The sequence below is a fragment of the Eumetopias jubatus genome, unplaced genomic scaffold, assembly GCF_037043125.1.
Source record: "Eumetopias jubatus isolate StellerSeaLion01/CBP00866 unplaced genomic scaffold, mEumJub1_p1.0 scaffold_10, whole genome shotgun sequence".
NCBI lineage: Eukaryota > Metazoa > Chordata > Mammalia > Carnivora > Otariidae > Eumetopias > Eumetopias jubatus.
This window is the reverse complement of record NW_028274816.1, coordinates 39,736,746-39,759,198: the sequence shown is the minus strand read 5'-3', so window position 1 is coordinate 39,759,198 and position 22,453 is coordinate 39,736,746. Positions and strand designations below refer to the sequence as shown.

Here is a 22,453-nt window from a genome sequence, read left to right as displayed (position 1 = left end):
GCGCCGCCTGTCCTCCTCAGGCCGGCTCCAGGCGGGCGCGGGCGGCGGGCGGCGGGCGGCGGTCCAGTTCCGGGGACCGGGCTCCGGGACCCCGGCGTGGGCGATGCGGCCGTACGGCCGACACCTCGCCCCAGCTCAGGGGACGCCAGACCCTGGCTTTCGATCGTCTCCCTCGTCGCTTCCGGCATTCGGAAAGACCAATCGTCACGTCTGAGAGCAAAAGACCCGCCCCTCCGCGAAGAAAGCAGCCAATCCAGCTGCTCGTCACCCTAGCGTGCCATGCGCCCAGACGCGCGATCTAGACCAATCCGTTCCGGGACGTCCTTCTAGTCCCGCCCCAGGCCTGTCACCGCAGCTGTCCCTCTCGCCGCCGCCCCTTCACCCCCGCCGGCGTACTTCCTCCCCGACGCCGTGACGTGCGCAGCCCTGTGCCCGGCCGCAGCGGGCCAATGGCGGAGGCGGATACGGCGGGCCAATGGGCGGCGGCGTCTCATGCGGCCGGCGCCCGCCGCAGCCGCCGCCGGGTCCCGGAGCCAGAGGCCGCCGAGCCGGAGCGCGATGGAGCGAGGGCCCCAGGCGGGGAGGCGCCGCCGCCGAGCGCGCGGCCCGACGTCCCCTCAGTGAGCGCCCGCGCCGCCGCGGCGCCGCCCGAGCCTGGCCGCGCCCGAGGGGCGGGCTCGCCTCCCGCCGGCCTCGCCGCTTCGCCGGCGCTCGGAGCCCGCCTCCGCCGCCGCCACCGCCGCCTTCCCGCTCGGGCCGGGAGACGGGCCGGGGCTGCATGGCCTCGCCCGCGCGCCGCCGCTGAGCCCGCGGAGCTGTGCAGCCGGGAGCCGGTGAGAGCCACCGCGGGCCGGGGCGGGGGGTCGGGGCGGGCGCCGGGGCGTGGGGGCCGCCTTGAGGCCTGCAGGCCTCCCCTCCGGGCGGAGCAGCACGACGGGCGCCGGTGGGCCCAGGGGCCTGAGGGGCCGACATGGGGCTCCGGGGGGCCTGGGCAGCCGTGAGCGGCTGACGCGGGCTCCTGGTGGGCCTGGGGGGCCCGGGGCAGCCGTGAGGGCCCGACGGGGGGCTCCGGGTCGGCCTGGAAGGCCCGGGCAGCCTTGAGGGGGCTCCGGGGGCTCCTAGGGGGGCCTGGGGGGCCCGGGGCCGTCGCGCAGGGTTCCGGGTGGGCCTGGGGGGTCAGGGGCAGCCGCAAGGGGCTTCGGGTGGGGCTCTGGGTGGGCCTGCGGGGCCAGGGGCAGCCGCGAAGGGACTGACTGGGGGCTCCGGTGGGCCTGGGGGCCCAGACAGCCGTGAGGGGCTGCGGGGGCTCTGGGTGGGCCTGTGTGGCCCCAGGGCAGCCATGAGGGCCCGACAGGGGCTCCAGGTGGGCCCGGGGGGCCCGGGGCAGCCGTGAGGGGTTGAGGGTGGGCTTGGAGTTGGGGGCTCCGGGCAGCCGTGAGAGCCCGGCGGGGGCCCCGGGCACCTGGGGAGCGGGTGCGCCGACCTCTGACCCGAGGGAGGGGTGCGTTCGCGGTGTCGGTTGTAGTTGTTATTCCCAGCGTCCCTATTATTATCACTGTTTTGAAATGGGAGCAGGAGGCTCTCGGGCTCCGAGCCGGAGGGGGCGGGCGAACCGGAGTCGTGAAGGGAGAGTGGGGGCGCCGGGGGTGCAGGAGGCGCGCGTAGGCCGGCGGAGGGGCAGGAATGCGGGGCAGCGGCGCGGGGGTGTCGTCTCGGGGGGAGGGTAGGCGGGACTGGGGGGCGGGTGGGAGGGAAGCGGTGGTGGCGGCGGCTGCAACAGCAGTCCTTGGCCTCAAGGAACAATGTGAGACGTTGCCTGAAATGTTAATTTCCGTTCCTCATTTCATCATCCCCTGGCAGGGCGGTAGCTGCGAGTGTGTGAGAGTGAGAGTGTGTGCGTGCGTGTGTGTGTGTGTGTGTGTGTGTGTGTGTGTGTGTAGGGTTGGCCTTGCCACATGGATTCAGTACCCTTTCAAAGAGGGATTGTGCTGTTAAGTCTTGTGTGTTTGCTGTTTGGGGGGTGGAGAAGCCTTAGTTTTTCTTGAGGTCTGCTCTTTTGCTGGTGCCCCATCAAGGTTTTCTGCTTCTCTTGTTCCGTTGGAAAGCCAGTCTTGTATCCCAGCTTCCAAGGTTTTTGGAAGATTAAGCCGGCCTAAGAGGGCCCTGTGCTTTGAAAACCATATTCTCTCCAGCAGTTAAGATGCAGCATGCCTGGGTTTCGTGATTTCTACAGGTTATAGGAAGTTTTATATTTGTTTGCGAGAACAGGATGGTTTTGCAAATTCCCCGGTAGAAAATCAAATTTCAGGCTTTCTTGTAAGGTGAGAGTCTTTAAAGAGATCTAAGCGGTATCCTTAACATCCCATTTCAACTGAGGAGTGAAAGTGTGCACAGTTGTTGAGTTGCAAAACTTAGAATATTTTGGTATGTATGGGGGATTGATGAGAGGCATTCAGCAAAAACGATGTAACATGATATTGCTGGTGGAAAAAGTGCCATTGACACAGTTGCTATTTTTGGTTCGTGCAAACCCAGTCAATGGCATAACTTGAATAGTTCTAAATCAGAGACCCTGAGACTGTTTATTTGATGCCTTTGGGACCTTGATTTCTCTAAATGTTGCTGTCCTGGAAGACTTGTTCTGTTTTGTGTCTTTTGAGACTGATTGCACAAGTACTGTGATATTACTTTGAAACTGTAGTTAAAAAAAGAAAAAAGAAAAACATCTTGCTCAACTTTGATTGTGACCCTTGAATTGGATCCCTCTCTCGGTGTTTCCTCCCCCACCCTCCATTCAGCTGTTCTCTCTTTCTGGAGTTTTGTGCTGAGGAGCAGGATCTCACTGGATAGGCTAGCCCTCCTGAGTGGGATGGGAGGGAACAAAGACCAAGTAACTATGACGTTTTTCTGTGTTCTTTGTGCATGCCTCTTGAGTTAGTTAAAAAGCTGCCCCAAAATATTGCTAAAGTTGATCCAAATTTGAACCTTCCAGAGGTTTTTAAATTCTGAATATTTTTAATTGTGGCAAAATATAGATAAAATTTACCAGAAGTTTGTGTTTAAAGGTGTTCCATAGTTTTGAGTTCCTCATTTGCAGTTCTAACTTTGTGTCCGCTTCCTTACTTGCATCGCCCTGTGGGATGTTCTTCTCTAGACCCGCTGTGGACCGGCCATGCTAATCACATTGCACTGGCAGCGCCTTTCATCTCTCGAAACCAGATGGGCTGCTTATGACTAGTGGCTGTCATGTTAGCTATAATTACAGTGTTGATACAGTGACAAGTAGAACTTTCAACAGAGAGTTAAAGAAACCATGCTATTTGTATTTGAGAATATTTTTCAAGAAACTTTGTGTGCCTTGGGTTTTTAAGTATATTTAATATAGTAAGGTTATGTTTTATCCAGTATGTGGCTATTTTGCATATGGGCAGTGAGCCCATTATCAATTAAATAACATAATTAGATAGTGTCAATAAATGCTGGTTCAGAGCATAATCTGCATTTGTTGCCAAAATAAGTGTTTTGATCTGTCCATTACCCTGTGTAAGTCCCTTCATCCCTCACGTGGTAAGTGTAATGGATGAACTGTCTTTAATAGCAAGATACTTGCTAGTTAATAGGTGAAAATGAGAATGCATTGCTTGTCTGTCTGCAAGCTGTGTCGGTTTATGACTGCTCTTTAGTCATTGCCTTGAGGGGGTTGAGCTTGGCCTGTTCAATAAACTTCCTAAAAAAATTGGATGAATTCAAATAACTAAAGGTTACTGTCTTGAAATTTTTCAGTATGTGTTCTCTTAATTGTATTTCAAATAAAATTTTTGTGAAAGTCAACTTTTCTAGTTTTATCTTAAAGCTGTATGAAAGAGGATGTCAATCCTCAGCTCCTGGAACTCAGGCAATTAGAGCTAATCAGCATAGAAAGCCTAAAAGGCTTAGGAAATGATCCACGTTAACTACTTTGTTAATTCTGATGAAGACATTTCTGTTAAGTGACTCTCTTTCTGTTTGATGGATCTTATTCATGGTATCTTTTAAGCTGAGTCAGACTGATCTGTGTGTTCCCATGTCTTTTTTTGTTATTCTTCTGTGCTTAACTCTGCTCCTCCTTCACATTTAATACTCTCTTTAAATAGTGTTTTATATATACAGTAGGGCTGCAGATATTCTTTTTATGGTAAGGTCCCAAGTGATTATTAACAACCTAACCCTGACGGTATGATTTCCCCTCCCCTCCCCCCCAGCCCGCTCTGTGATCCCCTGTCACTCTTGCCTTAACTCCTGATGCTCTGGCTACCTTGGCCTTCCATTTCCTAGATTGGGACATGTGCCTTATTCTCTCATGGCCTCGACACATGCTGATTCTCTGTCTGGGCCAGGGTCCTGCTGCATCTCCATCACTGCTTCCCCTGTAAATCCTCTCCCCTCCACATCTACAAGGTAACTCCTGCTCAGCCTTTGCGTCTGAAATAATGCTTCCTCTTAGCCTTCTTAATCATCATTCCCAAGGAATATATGCCACCCCACCTTGTTAGGGCCACCGGAACTTAACACATCTGATCAAGTGTCTAACAGTTGGTTTTGGTCTGTCCTTGTGAAAGAAGGGCTGGATACTTAATGACAATAGGGATGGTCTCCGATCACTCAGGGCCCAGTCTAGGGTATGACATTAGTCATGGAATTGGCTCAGTAAATAGTTGTTGAATTGTTTAAAGACTGTATACAGAAGTATTTGAGTAATTTTGTCAGGAGAGACTTGGGATCATGAACTTTAATTTATTTGATTGACTAGGAATAATGCTATGTGATTTCAGCCACTTTCCCATTTGTTCTCATTATAAGTTTTCCTTTACAGTTGAGGTAAAGGTGTGGGACATGGCTTTTACAATTGGCACGGGACAACAGATAAAGGAAAATAATTAACGGGAAAGTTGTTTTTGTGGGAAGGAAAAAGAGCCTTCTGGAAGCAGTTTTAGTAGGACCGCTGCTTTTGGGGGCCAGGATGAAGGCTTACTGAATGTAGTTTGCTGCTGTTGTATTTCATTTAGAACTTTGAGCACCTTTTGGCCTCTTGTAACATAAGTAGTGGTTTAGTGTGATAGTGGTGTACTTGGAAAGTTTGAGCATTTTATCTTACCCTTTTTTTTTTTTTAAACCTCCCAAGCTGTTGTAATAAGAAGGTACCAGAGCTTTAAGACCATAGCTTCTGTTCAAATAGGAATTCTCCATAATGGAGGTGGCCCCTTAATATCCCTCTGACCTCAGTTTTAAAGCATTTTTTAAAAAAGATTTTATTTATTTAGAGAGAGACACACACACACACCGACCGCAAGTGTGAGGAGGGGGCAGAGGGAGAGGGTAAGAATCTCAAGCAGACTCCCTGCTGAACACCGAGCTCGAAGAGGGGCTGGATCTCATCACCCTGAGATCACGACCTGAGCTGAAATCAAGAGTCAGCTGCTTAACCGACTGAGCCACCCAGGTGCCCCCAGTTTTAGCATTTTAATGAAGAAAAAAGTAATCTCTCTGGAGGGAAATACACCAAAATGGAGTTGTGTGTTATTCCCCCCCCTTATGTTTTGTAATGTCATGTAATTGGCAAAAAGGTTGCTTTTGAAAAGACTATGGGTATAATTTGGGTGATAGAGACTTGAGTTTTTGGTTTGGATAATAGGGTTGAATTTGTGGTTTTAATGTTTTAGGTAGTAAGGGCTGGGTGAGGGGAATTGGTTGTGGTTGAAAATATTTAGAGGCACCATTCTAAAACTTAAGAAATCCCACAGTTTTGAAGCTGGTTCAGTGATTGAAGAGTTAAGTGGGTTTTCAGTGTGAAAATAAAAGAAGTCTGTCCCATTAATACAGCTGAGGTTTTCAAGGGCTGAAAGGACTGGAAATTCTGTCGCTGGGCCGAGACTCGTTGAGCACTCCCACCCCCAGCCTAGGTTGAGGTGGTTGTGGGGGTTACAGTGTCCTTACCGGCTGGCTGAGGGCAAGACCCAGGTTGCCTGCTCTGCCCTTGGCATCTGTGCAGTGAATTACTTATTATCCTGAAAATCTGTAGGCTCTCTTTTTCCACTTGTAGAGACCAGTGTGCATCAGTTCACTATATAAAAATGTTGGCCTTTTCTCAACATAAAACATTTTTTGATCACTTAGATCAGAATTTTTTGTCAAAGTTAAATAAAATTCATGAAAACCCTCTCTTCCAATTACTTGTTTAACTCTGTAAAATGGGACCTTTTATTTTTTATTTTTTTAAAGATTTTATTTATTTATTTGACAGAGAAACAGCGAGAGAGGGAACACAGGCAGGGAGAGTGGGAGAGGGGGAAGCAGGCTTCCCGATGAGCAGGGAGCCCGACGCGGGGCTGGATCCCAGGACCCTGCGATTATGACCTGAGCCGAAGGCAGACGCTTAACGACTGAGCCACCCAGGCGCCCTAAAATCGGACCTTTTAGAATGGCTGGAATTGAAATTTAACTTGTAAATGCTTATAACTTTGTGATATCGGAGGTTAGTTTTCGTCTAAAATGTAGCAACTAGAGTTCTGATCTTAGGGCGTTAATAGAAAGTGCCCCTCCCTCCCCTTCTCCTGATGGCAGGCGCCAGAGCCAGAGGGTAAATGTCCTGGAATAGTGAACATTTCTGAGTAGTGAGAGGTTGCATAGGGTGCTTGGTTCTTAAGGTTTTGGCCAGAGTTGTGATTGTTTTATTTTCCACTGCATTCATACCTAGCAAAGTAAGAAGACTTTCACTTAATTCTGGAATCATTATGGCTATACTGTGTAAACTTACCCAAAATAGAGAAGGTGAGAGAAGCAGTGAAGAACCTTAATACTCGAGAGGTGAGCCTTGCTGGCATGTACCACGTTTCTAAATGTGGTTTTACATCCTGTAAAACAGGAAGTAAAAAACAACAAAAAAACAACCCAAAGCAACACTCTTGAAGGAATTTTTTTTTTTTAATTACAAAAATGCCTGGCTAATTAAAGATTGTGCAGGACACTTAAAAAGAAACAAACTCCTTTTCTGGATGATAAAAAAGAAAGCCCAGCCTTATGGGGTCTGGAACTGCCAAGAACCTGCAGTGTCCTAAGTGCTCCTCAGCCCCTCAGGTGGTTCGGATTTCAAGGACTGTTTAGACCTTGTGAATTTTTTCTTTGCTAGATAGAGGTGGAGGATTTGGATTACCTTCATAGGTATTTCCATTACTTTGAGAGTAATTCATCTGAGATTTGAAGTTTTTTAGTTTAGAGATTAATATATTAAATAGGCTAACACTCAAAACTTTTTCTTGTAGGAACATTTTTCTCCAAAACTTGAGAAAGGTAATCTTTGAATTGTGTCCTTTGTCTTTTAATATGAAGTTTAGAAAAGTGGTATGTGCTTTTACTCAGTTTGATTTTCGGCAGATGCAACCTTAATGGGATTTACGTGGGAACTTTGTTTCTCCTCAGTGAAGTGGTTAGATCTGATTCTGCTAAACTTGGCGTCTCATCAGATGACTGACTTGTAAAAGATGACTGTGCTGAAGCAATTTTAATGTTTTGAAAAAGGGCCTTGAAGTAAAGACTAATGGCACAGTGGAAGTGTTAGGAAGTTGGGGAGAACATCTTTGTTCTAGAATTTAACCTGTAGCATCCCCTTTTCCTTTCCTTGATAGTTTTCTTTGAAGCCCCCAAATGTGTTGGCTCAAGGGGGCTGGGGGGCAGCAGGCAACAGAGGGCGTGCTGTGTTGAAGTGGCAGGAGGCTGTGAAGGGCCGAAGGAAGACGTGTGCACTCAGAGTTTGGAGAATTGCGTGTATTTGTATCACATCGGTGCTCACTCTCTGTAGCTGTTGTAACAAACGACCACAAACTTAGTGGTTTCAAACAATACAGCTTGATTATTTTACAGTTCTGTTGATTAGAAGCCTGACATGAATCTCCCTGGGCTAAAATCAGGGAGGGCTGGTTCCTCCTCTGGGCTCCGGGGGCGGGGGTGGGGGGGTGGGGAGACTGTTTCCTTGCCTCTTTCATCTTTTAGGGGCTGTTCACATTCTTGGGCCTCTGACCCCTTTCTCCATCCTTAAATCCAGCAGTGTTACCTCTCTCTGACCTTCCAGTGTGACCTCTCCTTTCTACTCTCTCTTTTGCCTCCCTCTTCCACTTTTGAGGACCCTTGTGATTACATTGGGCCCACCTGGATAATCCAGGCTATGCTCCCTGTCTGCTGATTAGACCTTAATTCCATCTGCAACCTTAATTCCTCTTTGCCGTGTGACCTGAAATACCCATAAGTTCCAGGGATTAGAATAGGGACACTTTGGGAGCAGTGTTCGGTGGCCACACTAGGTTCCCCATGGATGCGGTCATAACAGATGAGCCTGGATCCAGCTATTGTGCAGCCGCTCTGGTGCTTTGTTGGGCTCGCCAGGACTGTGTTGGCTTTAGAGAGACTCTGCCATCAGCCCCAGCCAGTGTAGTCTGGCATCGATGGGGACTTAGTGAGTGAGGTGGGAATACACGTCCTGCACGAGGTTTTGCTTTTTTTTTTTTAATTTTTATTTTGGAATAATTTTACATACACAGAACTAGTGCACACAGTAGTAGAATTGGGAGTGGGAGGAGTTCCATTCTACCCTTTATCCAGGCTCTTGAATGGTGACATCTCACATAACACCGCTGAGGTTGTCAAAGCCAAGAAGTCAACATTGGTACATTACTATTTTTGTTTTGAAGATTTTATTTATTTATTTGAGAGAGAGAGAGAGCGAGCGAGCACGAGTGGGGCCGCAGAGGGAAAGGGAGAAGCAGACTCCCTGCTAAGCAGGGAGCTCGAAGACTCAGGGCTCCATCCCAGGATCCTGAGACCATGACTTGAGCCGAAGGCAGATGCCCAACTGACTCAGCCATCCAGATGCCCCTGTACATTCCTTTTTTTTTTTTTTAAACCCCTGAAGAAGATGATCTGTCAGGGTCTTTTTTTTTTTTTTAAAGATTTTATTTATTTATTAGAGAGAGAGAGAGAGAATGAGAGATAGAGAGCACGAGAGGGAAAGAGGGTCAGAGGGAGAAGCAGACTCCCTGCTGAGCAGGAAGCCCGATGAGGGACTCGATCCCGGGACTCCAGGATCATGACCTGAGCCGAAGGCAGTCGCTCAACCAACTGAGCCACCCAGGTGCCCCGCCCCTGTACATTACTATTAATTAAACCCCAGACTTGGGGCACCTGGGTGGCTCAGTCGTTAAGCATCTGCCTTCAGCTCAGGTCATCATCCCCGGGATCCTGGGATTGAGCCCCGCATCGGGCTCTCTGCTCTACAGGAAGTCTGCTTCTCCCTCTCCCACTCCTCCTGCTTCTGTTCCCTCTCTCGTTGAGTCTCTGCCAAATAAATAAAATCTTTAAAACAAACAAACCAACCAACCAACCCCAGACTTCATTTGGATTTCACCCATTCTTCCTCTGAGGTCCAGGATCCCACATTACATTTAGTTATGTCTCTTTAGTCTTTTCCTGTCTGTAATAGTTTCTCAGGTCTTTTCTTGTTTTTCATGACCTTGGCAGTTTTGAAAAGTACAGTCTTGGTTTTTATGTCTTTGCAATCATTCACCCATTTGGCACAGTTACAAAGCACTGTACAGCTGACTTCTGGTTTATCAGACTACTTTTCCAAATGTGGACTGCTGTATAGTAGGAGAACAGTCTTTTTTTTTATTTTTTTTAAAGATTTTATTTATTTGAGAGAGAGAGAATGAGAGAGAGAGAGAGAGCACATGAGAGGAGGGAGGGTCAGAGGGAGAAGCAGACTCCCTGCTGAGCAGGGAGCCCGATGCGGGACTTGATCCTGGGACTCCAGGATCATGACCTGAGCTGAAGGCAGTCGCTTAACCAACTGAGCCACCCAGGTGCCCCAGGAGAACAGTCTTGTATCTTTTTTGCAACTGGAGTGAATTACCTGGTTTATGGAGGGGACTCCCAAGACTAGATGAACCTAGCTTTTCCCACGTTACGCTCGTTTAGTTGCTGTTGTTCATTGTTGCCACGCTCTGTGGTGGGATGCGCTAGGAGGACTGGGACATGGCCCTGCCCGAGGCTGGGGAGGGAGAGAGGCACTGGGTGTGGGGGGCTGTGACGCGAGGTAGGAGCACCGGGGGGGGGGGGGGGGGGGGGGAAACGTGTCCGGCCCTGGAGTCTGGGAGAGGTCGTGAAGGGAGTGTTATTTAAGAATCGGTGCGATATCAGTGTGCAGGGAGCAGGCTGAGGCCGTCAGAGACTGTGGGAAGCGCTGGGAGATAGGCTGTAATGTGGGAATGTCAGTTGACCTGTTTGAACATGTAACCCTTGAAAAAAACAGTAGCAGATAAAGCTGGGAAAACGGACTGGACTCCAGTTGTGTAAGACCGGGCCTGCTGAGGAGGAGGCGTTCCATGACCCGTGGCAGGAGGTGGTGTGTCTGAGTTTGAAGGTGGTGGACCAGCCTGATGGAGGTCAGAGCGGCTCTGGGAGAGGGCTTTGCTGTGCTCCTTCCGTGTTGGGAAGTCACGACACAAGGAAGGACGGGGTCTAGGAGTGGGCTGCCGCTCTTGGAGGCAGGTGAATGCCAGGTCACCCTTGTGTCGTCTTGTTTGCCCTTCACCCCACTGCCCTCTGCTTCTGGACAGACGATCAGGTTTAAAACAATTCTCACCACAGACACTATTGTAGAAAGTAGGAACACCATTTTCCAGGGAAGAATGTAAAACAGCTAGTTAGAAATGGGTGATGGGGTTTAAAATTTGTTGTAGTAATAAAAGTTGAATTCAAATAAGTAGCAGAAATGCCCATCTCTTAAGAGTCACAGGGGAGTGAAGTGCAGGGAGCAGAGCCTGGGGAAAGGCCTGTCGGTGAAGGGCAGCCTCCTAGGCAAAAGGAGGAGGCTCTGGCATCAGAGAGGGCTGGTGTGGTCCAAGACACTCCTAAGAGGATCTGGAGAGCCTTGGAATGGGGAGGAGGCTCTTCCAGTGGGCTGTGCAAGCACCGTGTGAAGACTTAGCGGTGGTATTTGTATAGAAATGTTGGGAGATGAGAGGTGAGTTGATTCAGAGTGGATGGAATGGGGCAAACAGGTGATGGGCAGTCTTGTGAAGGGACAGCAGAGGTGATGGAAGAGAGCGCGGGGGGGGGCTTGGGCGTGGTCTCGTGCCTGCAGCATGCCCCCCTGGACGTGGCGGGCCCTGTGCACCTGTGACGAACCCACGTGCTCCTCTTCTCGTGCTGCAGTCTGATGGGCAGGGGCCAGGAGCCTGGGCTTCTCATGTCTAAGAGTCTGGTCAAGACAGTATAAACTGCAGGCCAGGGAGAATAGTTCTGGGTTCATACAGGAGGGGCTAGAGATTGGGGGGCTGGAGAAGTAGCCTGCTGAAGCTATTGGTGCAAGCAGCATGGAAGGAAGGTATTTGCTATCTTGTTATTTGCCCAAATACTTTGTTAGACTTTTTCTTTAAAGATTTTATTTTATTATGATTATTTTTTAAAGATTTTATTTATTTGACAGAGACACGGCAAGAGAGGGAACACAAGCAGGGGGAGCAGCAGAGGGAGAGGGAGAAGCAGACTCCTGGGATCATGACCTGAGCTGAAGCCAGACACTTAACGACTGAGCCACCCAGGCACCCCTATTTTTTGTATTTTTAAAAACGTTTTATTATTATTATTTTTAAAGACTTTTATTTATTTGACAGAGAGAGAGAGAGAGACAACAAGAGCAGGAACACAAGCAGGGGGAGCAGCAGAGGGAGAAGCAGACTCCCCCCCGAGCAGGGAGCCCGATGCGGGGCTCGATCCCAGGACCCTGGGACCATGACCTGAGCTGAAGGCAGACGCTTAACGACTGAGCCACCCAGGCGCCCCAAAGGTTTTATTATTTGAGAGAAAGAGAGCAGGAGCATGGGGAGAGGCAGAAGTGGGGAGGGAGAGGGAGAAGCAGTCTCTGTGCTGAGTGCAGAGCCTGTTGCTGGACTCCATCCCAGGACACTGAGATTACGACCTGCGCTGAAGTCAGACGCTTAACCGACTAAGCCTCCCAGGCACCCCGATTTTGTTTTATTTTTAAGGTAATGTCTACACCCAAAATGGTGTACAGGGGTTACAACTCTGTACCGTAACATTAACGGGGTTACAACTCCAAGATCAGGAGTCACATGTCCACTGACTGAGTCAGCCAGGCGCCCCTGTACTTTGTTAGACTTATGTTGGACTTGTTTGTTTTGTATCTTACATATATCAATACATGTATCAATAGCTACCTGATCAATATTTGCATGACAGATCAGTATTTCAAGTTAGGGACTTAAAAAACAGGCTTAATGGCCTTCGAAAAGGAATAATACTTGTGAGGAGATCTAGTCCGTGTAAGAAGCATGTACTGTGTTAAACCTGCGCCAAGCACATTTCCTGAGTTACTTCAAGTTAGCAGAACGTAGCCTTCATCCTGCTTGATCACAGCACTATTTACCATGTGCTGGGCTAGAAGAGCTTTGTCCTAGTGTCTGTCTGCGGTTGGGGTGGTAGTGAAACTCCGGGCATCTGGCTTAGGCAGGCTTCTGTTGGGAGGCTGTCTCTGTTGGCTGCCCTGTTTCTGTCATGACTCTAAATTGAATGTAGTTCAGTTGCAGATGCAGAAATAAATGGAGAGCAAAAGTCAATGTTTCGGACAGCCTGACCCTTGCAGGTGCCCAGGGCCAGGTGCTCTTAAAGGGAGTTGCCTCAGGGCCAAGGATGGCCTGCCTGTGTGTGGTATACTTCTTTCTGTTGACTTTTATTTAAACTCTCCGCAGTGCTAAATCCCCTTGTTACCAGCCCCTCCAAAACACTACTGCATTTTACCGTTTCTCTGGTTGACAGCTGCTGCTTTGATGGAGAGACATTATTTCTATAGTTGTTTACACTGTCACAGAGCTAATCCGGCCACTGCTTCTTTTTCTTCCTTTTTTCTCTTCCCTCTTCTCTTCTTTCTGTCTTTGCATTTAGAAGCTACAGAACAGTGCAGTCTGATTTATAGATTACTGGTGTCCCAAACGCCCGTGTTTGATGACTGGGCCAATCACAGCAGGGATGGGGGATGGGACTGGAAAGTCAGTGGTCAAGGCTGTTGCTCACCCTAGCTGAGGCTGGCTTGTACTGTTTATCCATGGGTACTTTTGAGGGCTGTAATTTCAGGTGCATGGTGTAACTGAGTGATTTTAAGTTTTCATTCCTGTATGGGGCCATTTCTCAAATGTTACAGTATAATTAAGCAATAAAAATTACTCTTTGGACTGTAAAATGTGAGAGTCAAGTTTGTTCCAGATGTTAGTGAGTTTATGTTAATGTTTTATTGTTAACATCATGTTATCACTTGTGTTCTCTCTTCTTGTCTCATGGAGCTTTCTTTTTTCTTTTCTTTTCTTTTTTTTTTTTTAAGACCGCGAGAGAGGGAATAGAAGCAGGGGGAGTGGGAGAGGGAGAAGCAGGCTTCCTACTGAGCAGGGAGCCCAACGTGGGGCTCGATCCCAGGACCCTGGGATCATGACCTGAGCCGAAGGCAGACGCTTAACGACTGAGCCACCCAGGCGCCCCTCATGGAGCTTTCTTTCTTTTTTTTTTTCTTTTTAAAGATTTTATTTATTCATGAGAGAGAGAGAGAGGCAGAGGGAGAAGCAGGTTCCCTGCTGAGCAGGGAGCCCGATGTGGGACTTGATCCCAGGACCCTGGATCCTGGGATCATGACCTGAGCCGAAGGCAGACGCTTAACCATCTGAGCCACCCAGGCGCCCATGGAGCTTTCTTTAATAAAGAAGTTCATGCACAGCAAAGGAAACCATCAACACAATGAAAGGACACCTTATGGAGAGAGAAAATATTTGCAAACCATATATTTGATGAGGGGTTAATATCCAAAAAAATAAAAAAAATCATACAACTGAAGAGTGGAAGAAAAGCAAACAAAGCAACCCCAGATAATGCAATTTAAAAATGGACAAAGAACCTGAATAGACATTTCTCCAAAGATCAGTGAAAGGCCACAGATACATGAAAAGATGCTCAGCATCGCTAGACAACAGGGAAATGGAAATCAAAACAATGAGATACCACCTCACACCTGTTAAAATGGCCATAATGAAAAACATAAAGAGATAACACATTGGCATGGATGGGGGAAAAGGGAACCCTTGTGCACTGCTGGTGGGAATGTAAATTGGTACAGCCATTATGGAAAACAGTATGGAGGATCCTCAAGAAATAAAAATAGAATTACCATATGGTCCAACAATTCCACTTCTAGGAATATATCCAAAGGAAATGAAAATACTAACTTGAAAAGATACCTGCACTCTACATGCATTGCAGCATTATTTAAGTAGCCAAGATGGGCAGACAGTGTAAGTGTCCCACCAGCAGGTGAATGGATAAAGAAGTTGTAGTGTATATTGTATATATACAGTGAAATATTATTCAGCCATAAAACAGATGAAGAAATCTTCCATTTGTGGCAACATGGATGGACCTTGAAGACATTGTGCTCAGTGAAATAAGTCAGAGTAAGAAATACTGTTTAGTCTCATTTAAATGTGCAGTCTAAAAAAAACAAAAACCAAACCCACAGAAAAAGAGATCCAGGTGTATGGTTACCAGAAGCAGAAAGTAGGGGAGGGGGACTGGAAGAAGGTGGTCAAAGGCACAAGCTTCCAGTCAGAAGATAAAAAAGACTAGGGATGTGATGTACGGCATGGTGACTAGTAAACAGTCCTGTATAATCTATAGGACAGTTGTTAAGAGTAAGTCCTAAGAGTTCTCATCACAAGGAGAAAAGATTTTTCTTTCTCTCTTTTTTTAAAAGATTTTATTTATTTGAGAGAGAGAAAGCATGAGCAGGGGGAGTGGCAGGCAGAGGGAGATGCAGGCCCCCAGCTGAGCAGGGAGCCCAATGTGGAAACCGATTCCAGGATGCTGGGATCATGACCTGAGCTGAAGGCAAACGCTTCACCAACTGAGCCACCCACGTGCCCCAACTTTTTGTTTTCTTTTTTAAACGAGATGCCCCCCCCCCTTTTTAAGATTTTATTTGTTTGAGAGAGAGAAAGAGTGAGCATGAGTAGGGGAGGGGGCAGAGGCAGAAGCAGACTCCCTGCTGAGCAGGGAGCCCGATGCGGGACTCGATCCCGGGACTCCAGGATCATGACCTGAGCCGAAGGCAGTCGCTTAACCAACTGAGCCACCCAGGTGCCCTACTTTATTTTATTTTTATTTTATTTTATTTTTACAGATTTATTAGAGCATGAGAGAGCAAGATCATGAGCATGGGGGACGGGTAGAGGGAGTGTGGGACTCGGTCCCAGCACCCCGGGATCATGACGTGAGCCAAAGGCAGACGCTTAACTGACTGAGCCACCCAGGCGCCCCGTGAGATATTTTTTCTATTAAGTCATATTTGTTTTATTCAGGAGGCAGACCTCCCTGGTAATACGTGTTCTGGTGACACTACTCTGTCCTGAGGTCAGTTACCTGACACCCAGAAGTCATAAGGACTGTGGGAGCCGGGCGATACATTGTCCATACAGTTGTCAAAGGTGGGATGTGTACCTGGTTTGGGTCATTTCATGGGAGGGCCCGTGTATGTTTATGTAGGATGGCTCAGTTCATGCACGTTTAGTTTTCCATACTACCTCATTGCAGAAAACTGGGGAGTGATCAAGGTTTCCTTTCGTTGAGGTGTGGCTCTTTGATGTGAGAGTTACGGGAATAAGGGTTTTCATTAAGCATGGAGACTTGTTTATGAGAAGTCCTGATGTGAGATTTCCTAGGAAGAAGCTGCTGGTTGTTGTTGATGGTGCCAGGTGTGTGCCAAGAACTGTTCTCCACCAGCCATCGGGTGCGGGGAGAGAGTGTAAACCCAAGGGAGGAGCCTCCAGCAAGGATGCAAGGGTACGGGGATGCTGCTTATGTGAGGAGGACCTCCAGGTTGCTTCTTGGGGACGGTCCATGAGAGCTGGCCTCTCTGGGACACTGTGCTGACTTGGTGGGCCCGGGGACAATGTTTTCAGGTGGGGTGGAGACGTCAGGTTGGTTAATGGTGTAGGGGTCTTTCTTCTCTGCTAAGATGTTTGGAATAGGTTGTCTTATTTGTATATAGATTTGAGAGATTTCAAAAGAAAAATACACCCAGGGTCGCTGGGGTGGCTCCGTCGTTGAGCATCTGCCTTCGGCTCGGGTCATGGTCCCGGGGTCCTGGGATCGGGCCCCGCATCGGGCTCCCTGCTCCGCGGGAAGCCTGCTTCTCCCTCTCACTGTGCCCCCTGCCCCCGCTCGCTCTCAAATAAAAAATCCTAAAAATAAAAAAAACCCCAACAACTTGGCTTTACTTATGCTCTACCTTTGTCCCCCCACTGGGTGATGGTTCATAGGTGCGCTCCTGTGTGTTGGACCCTGGCCATAGACACACAGCTTGACTCACGGGGGTGGTGCTTGGCTGCTGCCTGCCAGCCCCGAGGGCCTGCGTGCCTGCTGTTCCCCACAGTCCAAGTCCAGGCCGGCCGAGCAGGCCACTGAGCTGCGCCCACTGGTCCTTTGTGTCCTGGCAAACACTAGTTAAGGACTGTTCCTGACAAAGTAAAACCGGGAGCTCTTGAGTGGCTCAGTCAGCTGAGCATCTGACTCCTGGTTTCGGCTCAGGTCGTGATATAAGGGGTTGTGGGATCCAGCCCCGTGTCAGGCTCTGGCGCTCAGCGGGGAGTCTGCTTGAAGATTCTCTCCCTCTGTCACGCCCCACAAGGAAATAAATAAATCTTTAAAAAAAAAAAATGAAACTCAAAACCAACTTACTAAGCACTCCCCACATTGAATCATTAAAAAAATTTTGTTTTTCTTTGGAAGCCATAATAAATTGGATATATAGAGGAATACATACCAAGAAACAAATGTGAGGTCTAATTTTTAACGTTTAAAATGTATGCATTGTATTTAATAATTGTAAAACTGTTTTACTGTGCACTCTTTTCCACGAAGCACAGTTAACCATGTCCAAAGGTGTGCAGTCACCAGTGCTCTGAAAACGTGAAGAAAGAAAGAAAAAATACGCACACTACAGCTTACAGTGTGCTGATGAAAAAAGGTAACGGCCCTGACTTGACGTAAGTGGTCTGGGGGCTTATTATCAAGGTTTTGAGATTTTGGGTGCATGGGTGGCTCAGTCGGTTAAGTGACTGCTTTCAGCTCAGGTCATGATCTCAGGGTCCTGGGATTGAGTTCCGCATTGGGCTCCCTGCTCCGTGGGGGAGCCTGCTTCTCCTTCTCCCTCTCCCTGTAGCTCCTCCTGCTTGTGCTCACTCTCTGTCAAATAAATAAAATCTTAAAAAAAAAAAAAAAAGATTTTGCTATTTCTTCCTCGTAGCTCAGTACTTGATATCAGGTGAGTCAATTTAATGAAAGAAGTGTCTTCAGATGTGGTAGAAATAAACTAGAGAAGGGTAATCCTCATATATATATTTTTAAAGATTATTTGAGAGCGAGCACAAGTGGGGGGAGGGGCAGAGGGAGAGGGAGAAGCAGGCTCCCCACTGAGCAGGGAGCCTGATGCAGGACTTGCTCTCAGGACCCCGGGATCATGACCTGAGCCGAAGGCAGATGCTTGGCCTCCTGAGCCACCCAGGTGCCCCAGGGGTGGTCCTCATTTTAAATACTGTAATACTTAGCCAGGTTTTGGGGGAATATTTTGGAAAGTTCTTACATGAAGGTGTTGATTTTTGCCTAATACAAGTCTCCCCTCCTGTCCCAAAGTAGAGCCACTCCTATGAAGCTTTTCCTAAGGTGAAATGGTGTAAAGCGAGGAAATAGTTACCATTAATTTGTATGGAAAAAATTTTGAGCATTCCAAGACCCCAAAAAACCTCTGTAGGCTTTTCTCATATCTCAGGATGCCTCTTGCTAATGGATACAAAAAAATAAATGGAGATAAAGCACAAATATGCAAAGATGCAGTTTAAAGCTCTGGAGGCATGCTGAGATTCTGAGTGTAGTTCCTGGGGAAGGAGTTGGCTGGGGCCCCTCTGGCATCTAGGGGTCTGCCTCTATCGCGGCTAGCTGCAAAACCAACGCTGAATTCTATTTTTGCTTTTTGCCCTCTTTTGTAAAAGTGAAAATCCTCTTTGGATTTCTTTTGGTTAGTGAAAACTGGTACTGAAGTAGGTCTTTAGTAACAGCTGAGTGGCCAAGGATAGCTACACCTGGTTGTTTCTGGCTGGAGCTTTCTCCAGGTGCTGTTTGGTGTAGAGTTGGGGGTTATGACCTTAGTCTATGTATTCATAAACTTTTCCCATCTTTTTTTGTATTTTTTTTTAGTGTGATAAAATATGAATAACAAAATTTACCCTTTTAACTACCTTTCAGTGTCTAATTCAGTGGCATATTAAGTACATTCACATTGTTGTGTAATCATCACCCCTATGTCCAGAACCATTTATCACTCCAAACGGAAACTGTCCCCGTTAAATAATAACTCCCCATACCTCTTCCCCCAGTTCTTGGTAACCACCATTCTACTTTGTTTGAATTTGATGACTCAAGGTACATGATGTAAATGGAATCATCAGTACTTGTCCATTTGTGTCTGGCTTATTTCACTCAGCATCATGTCAAGGTTCATCCATGTCGTAGCAGAACTTTCTTCCTTTTTAAGGCTGAAGCGTATTCCATTGGATGTATGGACCACTTTTGTGTATCTGTCGATGAACGCTTGGGTTGTTTCCACGTCTTAACCATTGTGAATAATGCTGCCGTGGACTTGGGTGTACAAATATCTGTTCAAGTTCCTGCTTTCAGTTCTTTTGGGGATATACCCAGAAGTGGAATTGCTGGATCATATGGTAATTCTATGTTTAACTTTTTGAGGAACTGCCAAAGTGTTTTCCACAGCAGCTGCACCAGTAACACATTTTTTTAAAGGAGCATTCGTTTTTGACTTTTTATTATAAAATACAGAAAAGTAGACAGAATGGTAAAATGAATATTCTGTATATATCATTTAGATTTAACAATTAGTATTTTGCTGTATTTGCTTTATTATTATTTTGTTAAAGTATTTTTAAAAAGATTTTTAAATTAGAGAAGGGGGGACACCACAGTGGGGGGGCGGGGGGAGGGAGAAGCAGGCTCACCGCGGAGCAGGGAGCCCGACACGGGGCTCGATCCCAGGACCCCGGGATCATGACCTGAGTCAAAGGCAGATGCTTTTCCGACTGAGCCACCCAGGCACCCCATTATTTTGTTGAAGTATTTTATTATTTAAAAATTTATTTATTTATTTGACAGAGAGACACAGAGAGAGAGGGAACACAAGCAGGGGGAGTGGGAGAGGGAGAAGCAGGCTTCCCACCGAGCAGGGAGCCCGATGCGGGGCTCGATCCCCGGACCCTGGGATCATGACCCGAGCCGAAGGCAGATGCTTAACGACTGAGCCACCCAGGCGCCCCTGAGATTATGATTTGAATTGAAACCAAGAGTGGGACGCTTAACTGACTGAGCCACCCAAGCGCCCCTTCTGTTGAAGTCTTTTAATTTTTTAAAAGATTTTATTTATTCCAGAGAGAGCATGAGCAGGGGGCGGGTGGGGGGAGAAACAGGCTCCCCACCGAGCAGGGAGCCTGATGCAGGGCTCAGTCCCAGGACCCTGGCATTATGACCTGAGTGGAAGGCAGACGCTTAACCAACTGAGCCACCCAGGCGCCCCTTTGAAGTATTTTAAAGCAAACTATAGATCTGCAAAAAGTTCATTTAGGCCAGTTTCTTACACAGTCACATTACCTTTGTCACACTTAACAGAATAAACAATAATTTTTATCATCTAATACCTAGTTTATAGGGTACTTTTATTAATCGATTTTGTAAGCACTTATTAGTTAAGTAAACTTGAGCAACAGATCAGTGTTTTCTCCTGTCCCCAGCCTTTTAGTATGAAACATTTCAGAAATACGGAGAAGCAGTGAGAGTACAGTGATCACCTGTGAACTACCATCTGGATTCAGGCTTTGTTAACATTTGCCATGTTTGCTTTACATACTCATGTGTCATGTTGTCTGACAATTGAAAGGGAGATGTCGACCTCACGGCACGTCACCCTCATCGACCTCTCTGTACAATGACCGCCTCCTTCATACTGCAGCACCACATCACACGCAAGAAGTCACTTGGTATAGTAGCACCCACTAGGTCCCTAACCCTAGCTAACCTACACGTGTGTTCTTGCCATGCATATGCTTGTCTTTAATGTTGTCAATGTCAAGTAACCCTCCTTGCTTTGTTTTTCTTCATGAGTCCAGACCAGTCATCTGTAGACAGGAGGCCATTCTTGAGTTGTCTGGCTTTTTCCTGCTTGTGTGGTTTCACTTGTTCCTTGTAAACTGGAAGTTTGGTTGAAAGCCTTGATTAAAGTTAGATTAAACGTTTTTACCTACATAGGTAAAATTTTTGGTTCATAGTATTCATATAGTGACAAAGGATCACCCTATAGATTACTTCTTGGTTGCAGAGGGTCATGTGTTTCTTTATAAGTGGGAAGACCTGGTGGTCCCTACCTTATTAACCAGGTGATCCAACTCGTCATCACTAATACTGACACGACAGTCACTGTCTTCAGACACGACAGTCCAAGAGATACCTTCCCCTTCGTCCAAACCCAAAAATAACCTTCAGCTGAGAACTATCCAACATCACTAATACTGACGTGTCTGAAGACCATATACAATGAGGAAACTTTGCTTGGATCCTAGTTTGGAGGGAAGGAACAAAATGGCTTTTATTTTTTATTTATTTTTTTTAAAGAGATTTTATTTATTTGAGAGAATGAGAAAGAGCATGAGACGGGGGAGGGTCGGAGGGAGAAGCAGACTCCCCGCTGAGCAGGGAGCCCGATGCGGGACTCGATCCCGGGACTCCAGGATCATGACCTGAGCCGAAGGCAGTTGCTTAACCGACTGAGCCACCTGGGCGCCCACAAAAGGGCTTTTAAAAAATGTTCCGGGGGGCGCCCGGGTGGCTCAGTCGTTAAGCGTCTGCCTTCGGCTCAGGTCATGATCCCAGGGTCCTGGGACGGAGCCCTGCATCGGGCTCCCTGCTCCGTGGGAGGCCTGCTTCTCCCTCTCCCACTCTCCCTTCTTGTGTTCCTGCTCTTACTGTCTCTTCTGTCAAATAAATAAAATCTTTAAAAAAAATGTTTTGGGTTATATGTTAATTATACGTAAATGAAAAAATGGGGATACTTGTACATTTAAATATGAACTAGGTATGAGATGATGCTAGTAATTGTTAGTTTGCTTACCTGTGATGGTTCTGTGGTTTTGTTGGAGTAACTGTTCCACTGATAACGTAGATGGGGAGGAGAGGGGGTGCGAGCCCTTGAGTCCGTGTGGGGGCTAGCATATGTGCACTGTGCTAGTTTCCCACCTTTTCCATGTTTCACATGTTCATATAAACACTATGGGAGAAATACTTTGCAGGTGATGCTTATGTGCTTCATATCTCATCCATTTGCTCAAGTATGTTTAACATCCTAAAACTGCGTCCTTCTAATGATAGATGAGACCAAGCAAGACTAAAGAACTTTTTTCTCACTTTGTTTCTTAAGCTACTTATTTTCATTAATAGATGCTCATGAAGTAGATTCCTACCCATTTTTCCTATTTTAACCTTAACTAGCTCCAAGCCTAATGAGCTCCATGCCTTACAGACTGCCAGCCAGATCTTGTGTGCTAGTCTATGCACATACCTAAGATGGGTCTGCAAAGAGATATGAAGTCAGAACCATGTCTGGCCTGTACCCCAGATCTTCTGATGTCCCTGAGAGTGCCATATTCCTAGGGAAGTACAGGGAGGACGTGATGTGGGGATGAGGGGGAGGGTGTGCTCTGATGTCTGCTTTCCAGTGAGTGCAGCAGACACTAGGATTGTGGTTCCAAATGCAGAATTAAGGGCACTTACAGATGTCTATGTTAGGTGACTTAGGTCTTGCTCACTTTTATTATAGAGAATATGTAAGTAACTCGAACAGTAAAATCTTAAGTTGATAGAGGTTGACCAGAATTTTCAGGTCAAATTGGGAGAAAACAGAAGTCTCTGTACTTAGAGCTTTTAAGACTACATGGTGATGTATGGATTGATTCTGTTGTGAGAACTAAAATTGTACATTTTCTTATCTTCACACAATTTAATTTTGTTTTGCTATTATCTTTATGTTTGCTTTTTCCATTGAAAATAGTGAGTGTCTTTGTGTTGGCTGACCTGGGGGAGTTTTGGCTCCAGGTCCCCAGCCTTCCAGCGCTACCCGAGAGGCAGCTGCTTCTGCACATCTTGGGTGTCCTGCAGGTGCAGGCCTGTGAGTGTGTAAAGTGGTTTGTGCAGGTGGTACAGTGTGCTCTTGTGGACTTACTCTTGTAGTCTGTTTTGTATGAATACACATAGAGCT

General features: G+C 47.3%; 1 protein-coding gene across 5 annotated transcripts in view; it reads left to right on the top strand.

Moving 5' to 3' along the window:
• The first annotated feature begins 682 nt into the window (after window positions 1–682).
• The window catches only part of ANKRD11 (ankyrin repeat domain 11), a 191,886-nt gene continuing 170,115 nt past the window's right edge, over window positions 683–22,453 (top strand). For 2 of the 5 annotated variants that reach the window (XM_088027546.1, XM_028093400.2), the window contains exon 1: window positions 683–833. The gene's annotated coding sequence lies outside the window, so the exon portion shown is untranslated. The remainder of the gene's footprint in view (window positions 834–22,453) is intronic. The other 3 variants (XM_028093371.2, XM_028093377.2, XM_028093385.2) reach the window with 2 other exon arrangements.